Raw genomic sequence first — 19,308 nt, forward strand, 5'->3', positions numbered from 1 at the left:
ATGGTTCTTATGTGTGTATCAGACATGAAGTGGTGTATCAGGCATGAAATGGTATTGGAATGTGGAAAGCAGACAGGCCATAAATCAACAAGGCATTGTCTACTGCGATGTACGCTTGCATTAAGTTTTAGAAAGTCCTTATCAGTAGTTAACCAATAGAGTAGTTTGAAGTAGGTTTATGCCCATATTAGTAAGAGTTAGATGGGTATGCAAGTAGGATACTATATAAACGAAGAACAAAGAAGCTTCCAGTGGCCTGCCCTATTCCTGGACGAGACTGCAGCTGGTGGCCAGGAAATTGTTCGTTCCAGCTCTATTCTGAGAGGAGGCTCCTGGATCGTGTAACCATCTTATATTCCGAAGCTAAGTAACTGTTATTCTTTTATATCTTGTCATTTGTTGTAATAAATTATATCTTTTTTCAAGATACTGGTTTGTGTGGCTTAATTAACCTTCTGTATCCAAGAACCTTATCTTGTTCCACCGGGAACATTAAAGTCGTGTCAGAAGTGGGATACAGAGAGTTAATAGTCATAAATCTGCTTGGAATGTGTAGTCGATTGTTTTAGCATTGCTGTGCAAACGTAGTGTCGTGCAAATGCAGGGTTGTGCAAACCCATGTAAAAAATCCTCTGTCTCATGAGTGAATGAGGGAGGTGTGACCTGATCAGTCACAGAGTGTATACTGTACATCACAGTATATCTGTATGTTGTCTGTTTACTGTCCTTGTGTTTTAGAAACAAACAAGAACAATGCATTTTAAGATTTTTAAGAAATTTGCAAATATGTTGAAAGATGAATTGGGATTTAAGCTGGCTGATTTCCAGAAAAAGCATAATGTTGGTTTTTCACTGCCTGGTATTGATAAAAGTAAAAATAGTGAAATTTTGCGTAGACCAATATATGTTGAAAGAAGTGTAAAATCTGTTGAGAAGAATGCAGTGATAAGAAAGCCTCTCTCACAGACAGAGAGAGTAAGCCTGAATTCACATTGTCCCAGAAATTCCATAGGGAGGGGGAGTGAATCTTCACAAGTAAGAGTTGAGATGTCAGCTAGCGCAGAAATAAGTGCTGATTTATTACACACAGAAAGTGTAGAAATTAGTGAGTTTGAGATACACAGAGAAGTGTGTCAGAAAGAACTTGAAACAGAAAATATAATTGATCAGAGGAGTGATTGTGTGAAGCAAATTTCTGAAAATTTGACATGTGAACAAAATGTAAAAACCCATGAATTCAGGGAATATGTCCAGAAATCAGAGTCAAAACTGAATGCAAATGAGGTTTCTGATAAAATTCCAATAGGTTGTGATACTTCTGAGCTGAATGATTGTATGTCTGACTTGCCCAGAACTGTCCAGCTTGCCATCCATTGTGATATGAATGCAGAACAGGATGCATGTTCTTGGCCATTCAAAGGGGTGTTACTAAGTGAAGGAGTGGTGATGATGCCCTTTGCCTTGCCCAATGAGACATGGGAGTTGCCCAAAGTCAGGAGATTGGAGTTAGGAGGGATTTCAGTAAATGTCTATGCCCCTGAGACTGAAGACTCCCCCTGTGACAACATTACTTTTACATGGCATGATCAATGTGTCATTGTTGAGTTTAAAGATGCAAAAAGTGAACAAGATGTGTTCTCTGATGAAACATCCATTGCAAATGATGTTAATGGTTTACTTGCTAATTGTGAAGGAGGGGTTGGTGGGTACACACTGACCAACCACAATGGGTATACATGCATCACAGACACACTGATTGTGGGAATATTTTGTGACAAAGGTGCAGATTTTGTGTTTGGTAATGAAATTCGCATCCCAGTGTATTTCCTTACAAAGCCTTACCAGCCAAAGGTTTTGAAGCAGCTGAAAGACACACAGTTGCTAACGACAATGGCAGAAACTCTCATGCTAATTAAGGAGATTAAGGTGCTACTTGCTGGCCGAGTGAAATTTAAACCAATGTTTGAACTGTCCATACTGGATTTCTTAATGATCACAGCTCCACAGTGGTGGGAAGATTTCCAAAACAGAGAGCATTATTGGTTCATGGACTATGGTGCTGCTTGCACCCACACAGGACTTTTGTTGCCCATTGCTGAAGCAAAGCAGCTATCTTTACAAGCTGACAGCCGAAAGACAGAAGAAGGGGCTAGCGAACTTGTGGAATCTATGACTGTTTTCCAAGTCACTGACAAGACTGGATGCCCTATAAGTCTTCACACTGAGAAATGGACATTTGACACAAAGTCTATATCTGCTGCTGTCCAAAGCTGGAAGAACGACGTGGGACATGCTGATACACACACCTACAGCTTCAATGGTGTGTGCACAAGTGATCTGAGCAGAGAACATGGTGTGCAATTCACCGCAAAGACAGCACTGATGGTGCTAGAACTCTTAAGCCATGACAGAGCTGACGCTGCATTTGAGCAAGTTCAAATCAAAGGGATTCCTTATATCCAAACCATGGTGAGAGACTTTGCAAATACCTGTTACATTTGCCAACAGCTGGAAATGTGGCCTACCTTGCTTGCTACTGAAGGCCTCATATACTGTGAAATGACTGTGCAAGTCTGGCAATTTGAATTCATCGTTTGCCAACAAGAAGATGGAGGACGAGTGTTGTACTGAACAGCTACAGAACACTGTCATTCAGGAGTGAAGTTGTCTCAAGCAGAGTGATACAAGATAAGAGACTTTCCTGAACATGTGATACAGACTGATTTGTTGATATTATGGGATGTCCGAGAGGATTCAAGCAGACAAAGACACCCATTTTACAGAAACATGGAGTATATTGGGTTTTCTGTGCTTCATACCATTCACAAAACTGACATCAGTATGATTAAATCAATGGGTGTGTTGTTTAGGAAATAGGAATGTTCATATATATATATATATATATATATATATATATACAATGTTGGGGTTTTTAGAGCAGGCTGTATACAGTATATATATTTTGATAACTGGAGGGTGGTAAAAGGTTTAACTTTTAAGTAAGATATCTGGTGCACAGACACAAACACTTATGATAAGGTTATTGTAAAGAAATGTTTAGTAGGAAAAGAATAGAGACAGATATAAGAGATAATTGCTGCAGGATAAGTAAATGCTTATTTTATTTTGTTGTTATGGTTTATCTCACACTGTTTCTTTGTTTAAGCCAACAGGCTGATGGTTGGGAGCAGGAGGTGAGAGAACGTCGCTGGAGATGTGTCTGAGATGACGATGGCCAGAGAGTGATTTCTTATACAGGAGAGAGAGTCCAGGAGGACAACAGAGTTACAAGATCTGATGGCACAGCCATTACATACATCTATGTGCATTGTGCAAAACTGAAGTTGTGCCTTATATTGGTTGGATCCACACTCACCAATATTCTCAAGACTTTTTCAAGATTTCATTGAACTGAACTGAGTTTTACTTTACTGATATATTTGATATAGTCATATGTATTATTCACTATTTCATTAGAATATTCACATATAAAAGGGGATTGTTTATGTCTGAGTGTATGGTTTGTAGGAAGATTTTTCAAATACGGGATGCAGGAGCTCAATTGGTTAATATTGCCAGAGCATGGCGGGCTCTGTTAAACATTACACGTAATTGTAGTGATACCCCAGACATGATACAATTAACCCCTGATCCTGATTAGAGCAGAGATCTTTTGGCCAATGTATACACTGTGGTGGCTAATATTCCATATATTCTTCCAGATGATGTGCATTACCTTTGTGGGAGAAAGGCATACAAATGGTTGCCCTATGGGGATTTGCTAATTGTACATTGGGATGTTTGATCCCCACCACATTCTTTACAGATGGGAATCAAGTTAATACCAAGCAGATTCCACATCATTTGTTAACCAAGAGAGCAGTGCGGCCTTTAAAACAGTATTATAAGGAAAGTTGGTTACGGTGGTTCAACCCTGTTCAGAAATAGGGGATTGGTTCACTGGTTTACTGCATATGCTTATTTATGAAATTATGATTATAATATATATGTATCTTGGGATCAAGGTATTATTTCTTTGTACAGGGAAATGTTGTAACACGCTGGTTTCTGTTAAATTGATGCCAATTAGGAAGAAAGATTCCTATGAGAACATGATATACATGTCTTCTACACCATAAGCCCAAGGGTGGATTGTATTGGGATAGCAAAATGGCTACTGACAGCCATTTCTATTCATGGCTCTTATGTGTGTATCAGACATGAAGTGGTGTATCAGGCATGAAATGGTATAGGAATGTGGAAAGCAGACAGGCCATAAATCCACAAGGCGTTGTCTACTGCGATGTACGCTTGCGTTAAGTTTTAGAAAGTCCTTATCAGTAGTTAACCAATAGAGTAGTTTGAAGTAGGTTTATGCCCATATTAGTAAGAGTTAGATGGGTATGCAAGTAGGATACTATATAAACGAAGAACAAAGGAGATTCCAGTGGCCTGCCCTATGCCTGGATTAGACTGCAGCTGGTGGCCAGGAAATTGTTCGTTCCAGCTCTATTCTGAGAGGAGGCTCCTGGATCGTGTAACCATCTTATATTCCGAAGCTAAGTAACTGTTATTCTTTTATATCTTGTCATTTGTTGTAATAAATTATATCTTTTTTCAAGATACTGGTTTGTGTGGCTTAATTAACCTTCTGTATCCAAGAACCTTATCTCGTTCCACCGGGAACAATCATCCACTCATGAAGCAGAGCAATGATCAGCTTTAGTATTCACCATAACAGAGTATCTCCATAGGCCAGTTTATCTTGATAGGGGTCGCAGATTACCTAAGAGCTGTAAATTACATCAGTATATATAGAGAAGCTCCAGATACTCTGCCAATAGGGATCTCAGCCCCAAGCCATAAGACAATTTACTGATAGATATAATACCACAAAAAGACATCAGTGGGAAAGGAATCGGTATGATTTACGTGCGTCCGGTGGTTGGAATGCCGACACCAGCATCCCAGCAGCAGTGGAAATCCCGATCGTCCTCAGGTAAGTATTAGCTAACCTAATTCTACCCCCTAACCCTCCCTTAGGGGTGTCTAACCCTAACACCCCCCAGTACCTAACTATAATCCCCCCTCTAAGTGCCTAAACCTAACCCCCCCTTCCTCGCTGCCTAAACCTAAGTCCCCCGGGGTGGTGCCTAACCCTAACCTCCCCCCGGGGGTGCCTAACCCTAACCCCCCCTTCCTCTAGTCTAAACCTAACCTCCCAGGGGGGTGCCTAACCCTAAGTCCCCCCCGGGAACCCAAAACCTAACCCTCCCCCCCGCGGCTATCCGTGCTCGAAGCTCTCGGCGTATGTCTAATGACAGGCGTCGGCATATCGACGCCTGTCTTTAGACCCTTGCCGGGATATGACAGTCGGGAAAGATCCCTATACAGAGAATACCTTCCAAACCAAATACTCTGCAAATAAGCAGTCCTGTGAGCACAATTATCACATCTACATATAATTGTTTGTAGACATCAATTAATTACACCTCTAGTCGATGCTGCTTGAAGAAAAAGAAGGAGGGGGGAGAAAAACCCTTCTCACCATGAGTGTAAACTATACCACTTTAAATGTATATGTTCAATAGACCAATATATTTAATGATTTGGATGATTATGCAGCTGTAAGTATTCCAAAGAGACAATAAAGAATTGTAATGTTAATTCTGCATGCTGGATGTCACACTTGCATTGGCAGAAATTTTCTCATTGGTAGTTTTTAACACATGATTACGAGAATTTAATTGATTGGATGCCATAATCCATTTAAACCGGGCAAACAGTGCACTCGGGTTTCCCTTGATAAAAATTACTGTGAAACGTATGTCAGCGTTCCTAGACGCTGACCACTGATGCTACTCCACAGTAAAATTGTATCAATGTGTTGCAATGTGATTATGACTGTTACCTTAATCTAATGCAAAATATAGTGTCAATACAGCCTATCATTCTCATGACACTCGGTTAGCTAGCTCCGTATACAGTCAATTTAATAGTGTACAAAAACATTTAACCGAATAGATTGCAGTCTGCTAATCACCGCTCACTACATCGTGGTATCTATTCTGACTAGCCGGAGACAGCTACTAAATATATTGTAGCCTTTTACGAGCCACTTATTAGATAGACGGCAGCTACCCCAATATACGAGAGATAATTATTCTAATACAGCCGCTCAACAGACACATGAGCTATGAGCTATAGAGATGACAACCTTGTGTTACTTATAATCTCCTAAGTATATACGGAATCATATGTTAATTGTGGCTACTATGTGGGTGAATCGACACTGTTTTTATCAGTAATATGTCCCCGCATAGACGCTGAACCAGTCGTAATACCAGGGCTGACAATCAGAAATTTGAGATACGTGTAACATATTACCAATGAAGGAGACGCCTTACTTTTCTCCTATGTTGGTATATACCTAGCCAGCAGCAATTTAAGCTGGGTTACCAGGAGTATCACTATAACTTTTGGGATAGCAGAACAAACATTTTAAGTGTACAATTGTAACTAATGCTATAGAGTTCTAAATTGGTCCCATATTAAATCACCCAGTGATAGAACACTATATCAATTATTTACTATCTAGGTTATATATATGGTGTTAAAGTACCTTATTTTCTTAATCAACAATAAATCCTGAGAAAGACATACCTAATTCATAGCAGGATTAATTGATATATTACATCTGAGTGAATGCGAAATGGAATACACTATACAAGGATAGCAACAATTGGGGTAGATGTACGAAGCCCAGAAACGGTATCAGTGCATGTTATGTGCGCTGATACCGCTTCTCCCCGATGTATGATTGGGGGTCTGGGCGCCCCTGTCATTATCGGCGCTATCTATAAGATAGCAGCGCCGACGGCAGGGCCATGTACGAACGGTCATAACGCATGACCGTTCGGCCGGCTGTAGCTGTCGTTATCGACAGCTACAGCCTGGCGTTAGCCTATCCCCACAGCAGGGACAGCACTGTCCCTGCTGCGGCAGATACCGGCTCCAGGGCTACACGCGGGGATCTCGCGATACTTGCGAGATCCCGCGCATGCTCAGTGGAGCCAGCCGGGAGAGAGACAGCGCATCAGCACTAGGCTGATGCGGTCGTCTCTAGCGGGTAGCGCCGGAGGGGGGAGTTAACGCTCCCCCTCTCCGGCCGATGAGATGTTTATACATCTCATCGGTAGTGCTTCCTGCTTCGCCTCGGTAAAGAGGCGAAGCAGGAAGCGTTATAGCGGCACGTTAAGTGCCGCTATAATACATCTACCCCAATGTACCATATTGAAGAACCTGTTGAACAAACTATGCTGTATAATAAGGAAGCTCTCAACTGAAGGACATAGTAATTGACCTGTTCTGGTAAAGGAAATTATCTGTAGAATTATAATTTTTTCCTATATCAAGAGAGATCATATATTGAGTGAGAACAGGTGTATTTGTTTTAATCATGATGGGAATTAATTAATATTTACCCTTATTAGATACATACAGGTAATTACTATAATAGGAGTTTTTCCAGGAAACTATATATATTTTTACTTATCTATAGGTATAGGTCACTACCTTTATTACCTGGATTGTTCTCGGATATGATAAATATACAATAGATTCTAAGGTACACACCAACTAATATCAATTTCTAATGCATGGGTAACAAAATTGATTTACATAATCATTGCAAATAAGAGTCATGGGCACTCAGTAATATAATATAATTAGTTTATTGTTGAATAGCAGCATTCAGTGCGTCAGGGTCCATTTTATTTTTCACATTTTTCAAACTATTTTTCACCATTTCTTGAATCTATACTATTTTAGCATTTTTCACTTAATAAGGTTTTAACATATAATAATAAAGGTTATATTTTATTTAATTATTATTAGTTCTCTCTTTGTGTGCCCATACAGGACATCTCTTTTCCAATTTTTTTTTAGTATTGATTTACAAACAGCAACATCACAGCCTCTAGCTGGCACCCACACTCAGCCAGCCCCTGTCCACAGGCACAGACGGTCTCTATCTTCATCCTCTCCATCAGCCTCAGGTCACAGGTGGTCACCGCAGGTGGAGGTACAGAACCAGACTCAGTATTACTGAGTCAGTAAAGCGGGCAGGCAGAGGTGACGGGTCACGGATGGCAGCTGGTAGTCCTAGCCTGGTTCTGCTGGTAGTCTGGTTCTGCTCACGGTGGGAACTCAGAGAGAACACATGTGCAGCGCCAGCCAGCCATTATCCAAGATAGTGCCGGTCAGCCTCAGTGTACCTGCACCGAGTGGAGCTACGATCCCGCCCCAAGTAGCAGAGCCAAAGCAGGTAGAGAGTGGCTCACAGGCATGCACAGCACATCAGTTTGGTGATCAGTGGTGTTGGTTAGTGGCTAGAATAGAATATAGCCACTTTCAAAATCTGCATTAGGCTGGACAATATGCCCTTTGTCCGGGATCTGGGACAATGTGTTAAATCTGGGACAATCCAGATGGAAGCAATCTCTGCTTACACTCAGTGGTACACATGTGCCGTATGCAGGGCCGGATTTCCCAAGGGGCCCATGGACAGGCCCTTTTGCCCGAAGAAATCTGCCTGATTACAGTGCTCCCAGAGGAGCACTGCGCGAGTACCGCGTGATGTCATGACATCACGCGGTCCCGCCTCTCAAGGAGTGCCGCCACCGGGCCCGCCGCCCTATCCTTCCCAGCTGATCCAACTAGCACCGCCGCTACCCCCCCCAGGAGCCACTCTGCGAGGCCTGCCGACGCCCACCAGCAGCAGCGAGGTCAGCCAGGTAAGGACCAGATACACATGCATATCATATACACTCTATATATTACATACAAATATATATATATATATATATATATATATATATATATATACACACACACACACACACACACACACACACACACATATATATATATATATATAAGTGTATATTCATCTAGTGACATTGTAAAAACTGCACATATTCATTGGGTGTCACTAGGTCAAGGCTTGACCTAGTGATACCTACTGAATATATACATAGTTTTTACAATCTCACTAGATTACATATATTATATACACACACACGACAGAATAATGGGAGAAATGGATTATTCACATTGATGTCACTAGATGAAATATATATATATATATATATATATATATATATATATATATATACACACATACACACACAAAAAATTAAGGCACTGCATGAAAAAGCTGAATTGATGGAGTAGTGTTATTTTAATTTTCACCACCCAGTAAAAAAAACCCCAATGCTGTATACTACGTCCAGCTATCAACTGTTCATATATACTTCATAGTAGGGGTGTGCACCGGACACTTTTCGTGTTTTGTGTTTTGGTTTTGGATCTGGATCTTTCTTCGTGTTTTGGATCTGGATTGGTTTTGCCAAAACCACCCTTCCGTGTTTTGGGTTCTGGGTTTTGTGTTTTGGATCTGGATTTTTTCTTAAAAAATAAAAAAAACCCGCTAAAATCACATAAATGGGCCTTTTTTTGTTCCTACGCTATTAATAACCCCAATAACATTAATTTCCACTCATTTCCACTCTATTCTGAACACCTCACACCTCACAATATTGTTTTTAGGCCAAAAGGTTGTACCGAGGAAGCTGGATGACTATGCTAAGCGACACAAGGGGGCGGCACAAACACGTGGCCCATCTAGGAGTGGCACTGCAGTGGCAGACAGGAAGCCAATCAGCGTTATGGTGCCCATTTGCATGTAGCACGAACCCGGGAGATCCGTGCTACATGCATCTGTGTGATTGGCACAGAGCAATGACAGGTCCGTGAGACCCGTCTGTGCTGCTGTGGTAAAAAAAAAAAAAAAAAACCTGTGTAAAAAAAGAAAAAAATGGCGTGCACCCCCCCAAAAAAGAGCAACCAGCCCCGGGCATTAGTAACCCAGTGCTGGGTGTGCTTAAATACAGGGGACAAACGACGTAGGGGTCCCCTGTACTTAAGCACAACCAGCACCGGGCTAGTCAGAACCAGCGCTGGTTGCCAAAATACGGGGGACAAACGACATAGGGGTCCCCTGTATTCTGCGCAACCAGCTCTGGGCTCTGATCCGGTCCTGGTTCTGGAAATATAGGGGACAAAAAATGAGTAGGGTTCCCCTGTATGTTCCAGAACCAGCACTGGACTTTTTCTAGCGGGGGGCTGATGCCACAGCCAGGGGAGCCCTTTCACCGGGCCCCCCAGCCGCAGCATCAACCCTGACCGCTAGTCAGCCCAGGCCGGGGATCCCTGGAGAGCTGGGGACCCCCCCAATAAAGGGGTCACCCTCTCCAGGGCACCCCAGGCCCAGGCTGATAGCCCGGGGCTATCCCCGCCACCCCTGGTGGCGGTGGGTGGCGGGTTGATTGTGTGGTGTGGTGTAAATAAAGAATATCAAACATTGTCTTTACAAGTAGAACTGCAAGTCCCAGCTAGCCTGCCCCGCATGCTGGTACTTGGAGAACCACAAGTACCAGCATGCAGGGCATTAAGGGCCCACTAGTACCTGTAGTTCACCTGTAAAAAAAATGTTTAAAAAAACACAGGACACACACACCGTGACAGTATAAGTTTATTAAACATACATACACACACACACACACACACACATGTACACATACTCACCTATGTAACCCTGTAGCATCGGTCCACTTGTCCGGTAAAGTATCCATAGGGGACCTGTGAAAAAAAACATACTCACCATCTCCTATGCGAGGTTCTGTCCTCTTCGTTCCAAAGTAGGCATCCCCGGACTTGGCAAAAAAAAAAAACGAAAATGCGATCCACGAACTTAGTACCGTTCTATAGAACGGTACTTCCCGAATGAGAGCTTAGCGGCGGGGTATCACCATGGAAACCCCGCTGCTAAGCGTTCATTGGCTGAGAGAGGTCATCTCCCGTCTCTCAGCCAATGAACGGCTCCCTCCATTGTAGTCAATGGTGGGAACCGCAGGGTAAACTTTAATAACCTTGCGGCTCCCAGCATTGACTACAATGGAGGGAGCCGTTCATTGGCTGAGAGAGACGGGAGATGGCCTCTCTCAGCCAATGAACGCTTAGCAGCGGGGTTTCCATGGTGATACCCCGCCGCTAAGCTCTCATTCGGGAAGTACCGTTCTATAGAACGGTACTAAGTTCGTGGATCGCGTTTTCGTTTTTTTTTTTGCCAAGTCCGGGGATGCCTACTTTGGAACGAAGAGGACAGAACCTCGCATAGGAGATGGTGAGTATGTTTTTTTTCACAGGTCCCCTATGGATACTTTACCGGACAAGTGGACCGATGCTACAGGTTACATAGGTGAGTATGTGTACATGTGTGTGTGTGTGTGTGTGTGTATGTATGTTTAATAAACTTATACTGTCACGGTGTGTGTGTCCTGTGTTTTTTTTAAACATTTTTTTACAGGTGAACTACAGGTACTAGTGGGCCCTTAATGCCCTGCATGCTGGTACTTGTGGTTCTCCAAGTACCAGCATGCGGGGCAGGCTTGCTGGGACTTGCAGTTCTACTTGTAAAGACAATGTTTGATATTCTTTATTTACACCACACCACACAATCAACCCGCCACCCACCGCCACCAGGGGTGGCGGGGATAGCCCCGGGCTATCAGCCTGGGCCTGGGGTGCCCTGGAGAGGGTGACCCCTTTATTGGGGGGGTCCCCAGCTCTCCAGGGATCCCCGGCCTGGGCTGACTAGCGGTCAGGGCTGATGCTGCGGCTGGGGGGCCCGGTGAAAGGGCTCCCCTGGCTGTGGCATCAGCCCCCCGCTAGAAAAAGTCCAGTGCTGGTTCTGGAACATACAGGGGAACCCTACTCATTTTTTTCCCCTGTATTTCCAGAACCAGGACCGGATCAGAGCCCAGAGCTGGTTGCGCAGAATACGGGGGACCCCTACGTCGTTTGTCCCCCGTATTTTGGCAACCAGCTCTGGTTCTGACTAGCCCGGTGCTGGTTGTGTTTAAGTACAGGGGACCCCTATGTCGTTTGTCCCCTGTATTTAAGCACACCCAGCACTGGGTCACTAATGCCCGGGGCTGGTTGCTCTTTTTTTGGGGGGGAGGACGCCATTTTTTTCTCTTTTTACACAGGTTTTTTTTTTTTTATTTACCACAGCAGCACAGACGGGTCTCACGGACCCGTTAGTGCTCTGTGTCAATGACACAGATGCAAGTAGCACGGATCTCCTGGTCCGTGCGTGCATCTGTGTCATTGAAATACACAGCAGCACAGACGGGTCTCACTGACCCATCTGTGCTCTGTGTCACTGTCAATCACACAGATGCATGTAGCACGGATCTCACGAGTCCGTGCTACATGCAAATGAGCACCATAATGCTGATTGGCTGAGAGCCGTGACAGACGGCTCTGTCAGCCAATCAGCACTTTGCCCATTAAAGGCAAAGGCATTTTTTTTTAAATGGCCGCTCGAGGCAAAACCTCGAGATCCGACAGCAGATCTCGAGGTTTTGCCTCGGGAGAGGGATCCGGGGCAGACAGGGAGATCCGAGCTTGGGCTCGGATCGCCCCGGATCCCCGAAGTTCGGGTGGGTTCGGTTCTCAGGGAACCGAACCCGCTCATCCCTACTTCATAGTACTTATATTGTCATCGCGTCTGCGAGCCATGCTGCTAATGTGGTGACAACTTGTTGGATGTCTAAAATGACCCCGAGTTGGACCGAAGTCGACAGACACGATGACAATGTAAGTACTATGAAGTATATATGAACTGTCACTTGTCTATGATAGCTGGACGTAGTATACAGCATGGCTGGCGAAGATTAAAATAACACTGCATCAAAAAGCTGAATTGATGGAGTAGTGCCTTAATTTTTTCGGATATACTGTATCTAAAGTTGAAGTGTGAACTGGTACATCTATTGAAGAGCATCCCAGGGATGGGAGGGGGGCCCCAAACTTGTATCTTGCCTAGGGCCCCATGAGGTCTTAATCCGGCTCTGGCCGTATGGGTTTCCAGTTCTTTTTGCACAAGTGCAGCAGCAAATAATTGCTCAACTGCTCAAACATTGATGCAGCATTCACCTCTGAATAAGACCCTCAGTTATGGCTGACAGGTAGAAATCCAGGTGATTAGAATGGACATGCAAAGATGGTTCCACAACACAATAAAGCAGTGGGAAAAAATGGTAACGTTTAATGTAAACACTTAAAAAACAACAAAGAATTGTACAATTTTATAGCCAAGCAAATTACCTCCCAACAGGTTTGTAAAATTGTTTAAATATAGATGCACTATGGCGATGGTAGGTACACACCCGTGGGTCCTCTGAAGTCAGTGAGCAGCCCAGTACTTAACTAGTACAGTGGTTTATTCAGCAGTAATCTGGATTTACAGCTATGCAAGTAACAAACTCTAAGCATGGAGCAGAGTTTGAGCGGAAACGACAGACCACCAGAAGGTGACTGTATGTTGGTAACGGTGCAGGATACTGGTGGTATTTGCGCTATCAGAGTTGTGGGTCAAGCAATAAATGGCGAGTCTCACAGAGCTAAGTGGAACACGTCTGTGTTCTACTTTGGAGCTCTAACACAGTGACAAGATGGTGCAGCACCTGCCCAGAAGTAAAGAAGGCGGCCATCTTGGTTAGGGATTGAAGCATCCCTAAAAAAATAAATAGGCAGACTGCATAGTAGCGCTCTCCCAACTTCAACAGAACGGGAGCAATGCTTCTGCAATCCAGAAGTCTAGCTGTATGGGGCTATGCCCGGACAGATGTCTTTTTTCACACAAAAACAAATTTTTTTTAAGCTGTATCCCGTGGCAACAATTGACATTGTAAGGTATCAGCGATTTGATAGTAAGAGTATTATGGTATTGTTACGATCAGCTAGGTACCACTGTGTAAAACCCCTAGAGTCGACTGGTGAGGTTTTCTGCCAATAACAGCCACTCGCTGTTCCCTTAGAGCTGGGTATGCTCACTGGTACTCAGGTGCCCGGATGGTCTTAAAACTCGGAACATTAGTGTTTTACATGGCAATCCTGCTGATCAGAGGATGTATATGGCTGGTGATGGTTAAGGGTAGAGATATGGCTGATGGAGCCAAGATGCGGCTTTGGTGCAAGACGCGGCCTTAAGAGCTGAAGTGCAGCTTTGGAAGCATGATGCAGCCTTGATGGCCGAGGTGTGGCACTGGTGCTGACTTGATGGCCAAGGTGCGGCCTTAAGGGACGAAGTACGGCACTGGTATATATGTGCAGCCTCGAGGGCCAAGGTGTAACTTTGTTGGCAGCAGTGCGACCTTAAGGGCCATGATGTGGCCTTGAGGATGAGGTGCAGCACTGGTGCCGAGGTGTGCCGTGAGGGCCAAGGTACAATACTGGTGCTGAGGTGCGGCCTTGAAGGTCAAGGTGTGGCACTGGTGCCGAGTTGCCACCTAGGTGGAGAAGGTAGCTAGGCCACAGGCAGCTCTGCAGAAGAGGGTAATGTGAGCGGCAGGCGTAGATGGCTGTAAGACAGAGGAGGTAGTCGCCGCCGAGAGGTGAACACCACAGATGCGGCTAGGCCGCAGATGGAGACTGGATACAAAACCACAAAGATGGTCAGGAACATGGTCCAAGACACAAATTGGCAGGATATCAGCAAACAGAGACCCTGGCAGACTGGCAGGAACCAGTATTCACACACAAAATGTAATCTATCACCTGCAACATGGTGCCGGTACAGACAGACTTATAACAGATCCTCCACCAACCGTTCGGCATCCACGTTGCCTGGTGACCGGGGAGGTTGTCAGACCCTGTAGTCGGAGGATACGGCATGATGGTAACAAGACGCAACGGTGGCTTGTCACAGGTATAAAAGAGGGGCAAGTGAGAGGTACAGTATGTCTTAGGGATTGTGCACATGGGCCCTGGTTCATTCCAAAAGGAGGGATGGACTGGAATTTCACACAGATATCAATTATGTTTATAAAGGAAGGCATTTGTGTTGCACACTGGAGTCTTGGGAAGGCTGTACATACAAAGAACATGGGAGATAGAGCATGGTTTACTTTGCCAAGTCCTTTTGGGAATAATATAGATTCCATACCTTATCTGGTCACCCATCAAAAATCAGAGATGGATTCAACCAGTTCATTTAACCTTTAACATATATTATGTGAGCTAAAACACTAAGCTACAGAAAAATTAAAAACGAGTCAATCGATTCCACTGTAACATTATGAACACGTAATTCTCACTTATAGCATAAGTACATATTTAATTATTCACAAGAAGTCTGTAATTAAGGATAAATTGAACTGCTTGAGATTATTCTCTTGGCAGCGAAGGCCATAAGTACATGGGAACCAGACAACACCCGTCTATGTTACTTGTTAAACTTGATCAGCACCTTTGATTTACATAAGAAAGAGGGTTCATGAGAAAGGTTATGATATATGTAGATATGAATACCTTGACGATATAAACATTCTATTATAATTGTGTGTTTGATTTTATCTAAACAATGTAAAGTTTGTTTTTGTTTACAAATACATATATCCTTAAGTCATGCTTATATGTATTATTACCTTCCTGTGTATTTGTAATTCAGATATCAGTACTTACCACCAGGGGCGTCAGAACAATTTTGTGTTTTGGAGACAATATAATCGTTCTGAGGAACTGGCCCTTAGACCGCATATTACACCTCCTCTGTGAAATGCAGAGGACGTGCAGCCTTTTGCTGTAAAGCACAGCCCCTGACCGTTCGTGGCTGCCGCCCTTCAAATGTTTGAGGGGGGTGAGCCACCCCCTTGCCCCACCCCCCATTCTGATGCCTATATGCTTACCACAAACATTTCAGGGTCAATTCAGTTAGGTGTAAGTTGGATCCTATGGGGTACCTTCATGGGGAATTTGCACTGCGAGTTGCATTTGCTTGACCCCATAATACTGTAAAGACTTTCATTTGCTGAAAAACACTTGCTGGCTATCATTCTTCGGAATGTAGTTGGCGGTCAGAATGTCAGCGGTCATAATCCCGGCCAGGGGCGTCTTTAAAGAGGAGGGGGCCCGTGTGCACCCCCCATCACGGGCACCCTCCTCTCACTCCGGCAGCCGACTGACGCAGCTGGCCGGCCACCGCAGAATCAATAGACTCTGGACACTAGAGTGTGCCCGGAGTCTATTGTGCATGCGCAGATCGCTTGGGAAATGGCGTGGTCACCATTTTCCCGACGTTTTCCTCACAGTTCATGCGCAAAACGCAGAAATATGGCCATGACGGCCATTTTCTGGCATATGAGCAGTGCTGGGAGACGCAACGTGGGACCTCGGAGAGGTAAGTTTTACATAAGATTGGTGCAGGTGTGCGGTGCGGGCCCCCCCTGGACTCGGAGACCCGTGTGCACTGCACTTCCTGCACCCATTATAGATACGCCCCTGATCCCGGCGATAGAATCCTGTCAGCAGTCTGAATCCTTGCTCCAGAGTCCTGACTGCTGACACCCGATGGTGAGTATTAGGGTAAGGTTTAGGGTAGGGTTAGGGATAGGCTGCAGGAAAGGTGGGTTAAAGTTAGGGGGAGTGTTAGGGTATGAATTAGTATACTTACAAAATTATGTCGGAATTCTGACTGTCGGGATGCCGCTGTCGGTATTCTAACCATCAGCATCCTGACCGCCGGGATCCCATGCCTAGGCTGCTTAAATGGTTGGTGGTTCGGGAACAAGTGTAATGGAATAATGGTTACCAGTCACAGCACTGAGGTCCTGGGTTCAATCTTTCTAACCATATCCCTAACTGTTTGGAGTTTGTATATTTCCCCTGTGATTGCAGGAGTTTTCTTTCCTCTGGGTACTCCTGTATCCTCCCCTCCTCAAAAGGGACAGGGACTGAAGTGAATGGCCAAATATACTCTGTAAAGCACTGCACACTATTAGGAGTATTCAATACGGAGTGAAAATACCGGAATCGGCGAAAAATTATCGCCATTTACGTCATTTTCACCTATTTCAATCATCCCCGTATTCAATATCAAAGACTTTTCGCAGGTTCGAAAAGTCTTTGATAAAAAATGGGGATAACTTTTCACCACTGAATAGGTGGCGAAAAAAAGTGCAGAAATTGGGGTTATGGGGTGCAGGCTTAAAAAAAATAGCCTGCATCCCTGGGAATGTCATTTAATAATAAAATGTGTCAAAAAAAGTTTAAAAAAAAAATAGGGACACCCCAAAAAAATAATAAAAATTTTGGGGTGATAAAAAAAATGGGAAAAAAGGGTTTAAAAATAGGGAAATAGGTTCAGGGCTTTCTGCAAGTATGCGGCAGGCGTTTTCTAGAGTAGGCTATTAGCGGCAGGTGCATATTTGCAGAATTTTTAAATAAAGACTTTAGGGACTTAAAAATATGCTAGTACCCATTTTCATGTACCCCAAATTTGATGGGACCACTAAAAAAATGAAAAAAAATAACCTAAGTGCTCTTCTGCATCACTTCTTCAATGTTGGGAAAAAACACCTGCAGCCGCTATTTAAAACCCTGACTTTCATTTGCAGGCTAAAACGGGGTACCCATAGTGATCCCCCATGTTTTTACAGCTTTAGGGGGGTCCTACAATTTATTCCAGGTAAATTTTGTATCTTTTCGCAGATCCCACTTCGCAGGTTCCCGTTTTCGTAGCTTTTATATTGAATACAGGGATAAAGCGGGCACGCGCCCGTTACTTTATCCCTGGAAAATCTCCGAAAAGTCCAGCACGGACTTTTCGCTCCCATATTGAATACCCCTGTAAGTGTGCGCTATATAAATAACTGGTAATAAATAAAATTACAGTAGGTGTCTGATGAGCAGTGGGATATTATACTAAGTAGTGCTGAAGATGTCACATCTACTACACAGGGTCTACTTTACTCCTGTCTGCCTGCTTCAGACTGTTCCACATTCTGGCTGACCGGAGTGTGGTATAGATCCAGGACTTTTGTGGCAATTCATATAGGATTGAGGTGCTGGAGAGAATCGTCCCAATCCACGATACTATATAAAATCAATATTTTGGGATAGCCCTTGATCTCATCCTGACTGGGCTGCCATCAGAAATTGTTGGGCCCGGGACTGACAGAATAGGCAACCCCCCCACCCCCGTTATTGAGTGCAGTCTGTGCACCCTTCCTTTTTTTTTTTATACACCCCACTCCCCCCCATTATTGAGTGCAGTCTGTGCGCGGTGCATCCGACTCCTGACATTGTTTTTAGTATTACCTCACTCTCCCCTCCCGGTTATTGTGCGCCATTTCCCCACTTGCCTTGTTTACGATAAGAAGGATCTGGCAGCGGCTGCTTCCTCCACGATCCACTGCAGCTCCTCTTGATCCGCGGCTCCTCCGACGTCAACCTCACCCCTCCAGTGGCGCGCCGTGATGTCATGACGTCACGCGCGCTGACTCCAAAACAAGCTTTATTGAAAGCTTGTTTTGGAGTCTGACTGTCCCACTGTAAGCTGGTGGAGGAGCTGCCTCCTCCAGCTCCATAATTTAGTAACGAGGACCGGGTCGGCAGGGGTAGTTCAGGCTGCAGGCTCTGCAAAGGTGGTAGCAGCGGGCGGGCGGGCCCCCCCTGTTCAGCCAGAGGTCGGGCCTGGGACTCCAGTCCCGGCAGTCCCCCCCTAATAGCGACCCTGCATCCTGACATGTACATTTGTTTGCTATGGTCAAGGTGATATATACTTGAACCTGGATGCCTGGTAGTTGAGCCCCTTTGTTTCCTTAAATGGTGTCACCTGTGAATGACATGGTTGGTCATGAATGATTCACCCACATGAGCAGGAACTCTATGTCCAAATATTATAAACTACAGTATGGTCCCGCTGGACAACATTGCACTATGCGCTTAAGTACCTGTCAACGGATTCTGGTTAAGCTTCTTATTAAATATTTTGATACAGGTGGCATAGTGTTCCTTCTTGTTCAGCCACATTCTATCATTTCTCCCGATGTGACTCAGAATACCATGGACAGTGCTGTGTTGTATCCCATTGCCACATACTGTATGCTAATGTATCTCAATTCTGTGCATGACTCCTTTGGTTGTGTCCTACAGTACTATGCTACATCGCAGCATATGTCACGTTTGAAAATCTTAATTAAAAATACTTGATTTAATGCATAATTTCCTACTTTCCCTGGAGGATTAATAATTGTCCTGCATCATATCCACTTCTACTGTGTAGTGGGCTTGGACGAGCCAAAATGCATGATTCGCGTTAAAATCCACATCATTGTGGCCCCTTCCGCTGCAAAATGCCACAAGTCATAGGCAGGTCCAACTAGTTCAACATGTGGAAAT

The sequence above is a fragment of the Taudactylus pleione genome, unplaced genomic scaffold (genome assembly GCF_031769625.1).
Source record: "Taudactylus pleione unplaced genomic scaffold, aTauple2 ptg000471l, whole genome shotgun sequence".
In the NCBI taxonomy this organism is placed as follows: Eukaryota; Metazoa; Chordata; class Amphibia; order Anura; family Myobatrachidae; genus Taudactylus; species Taudactylus pleione.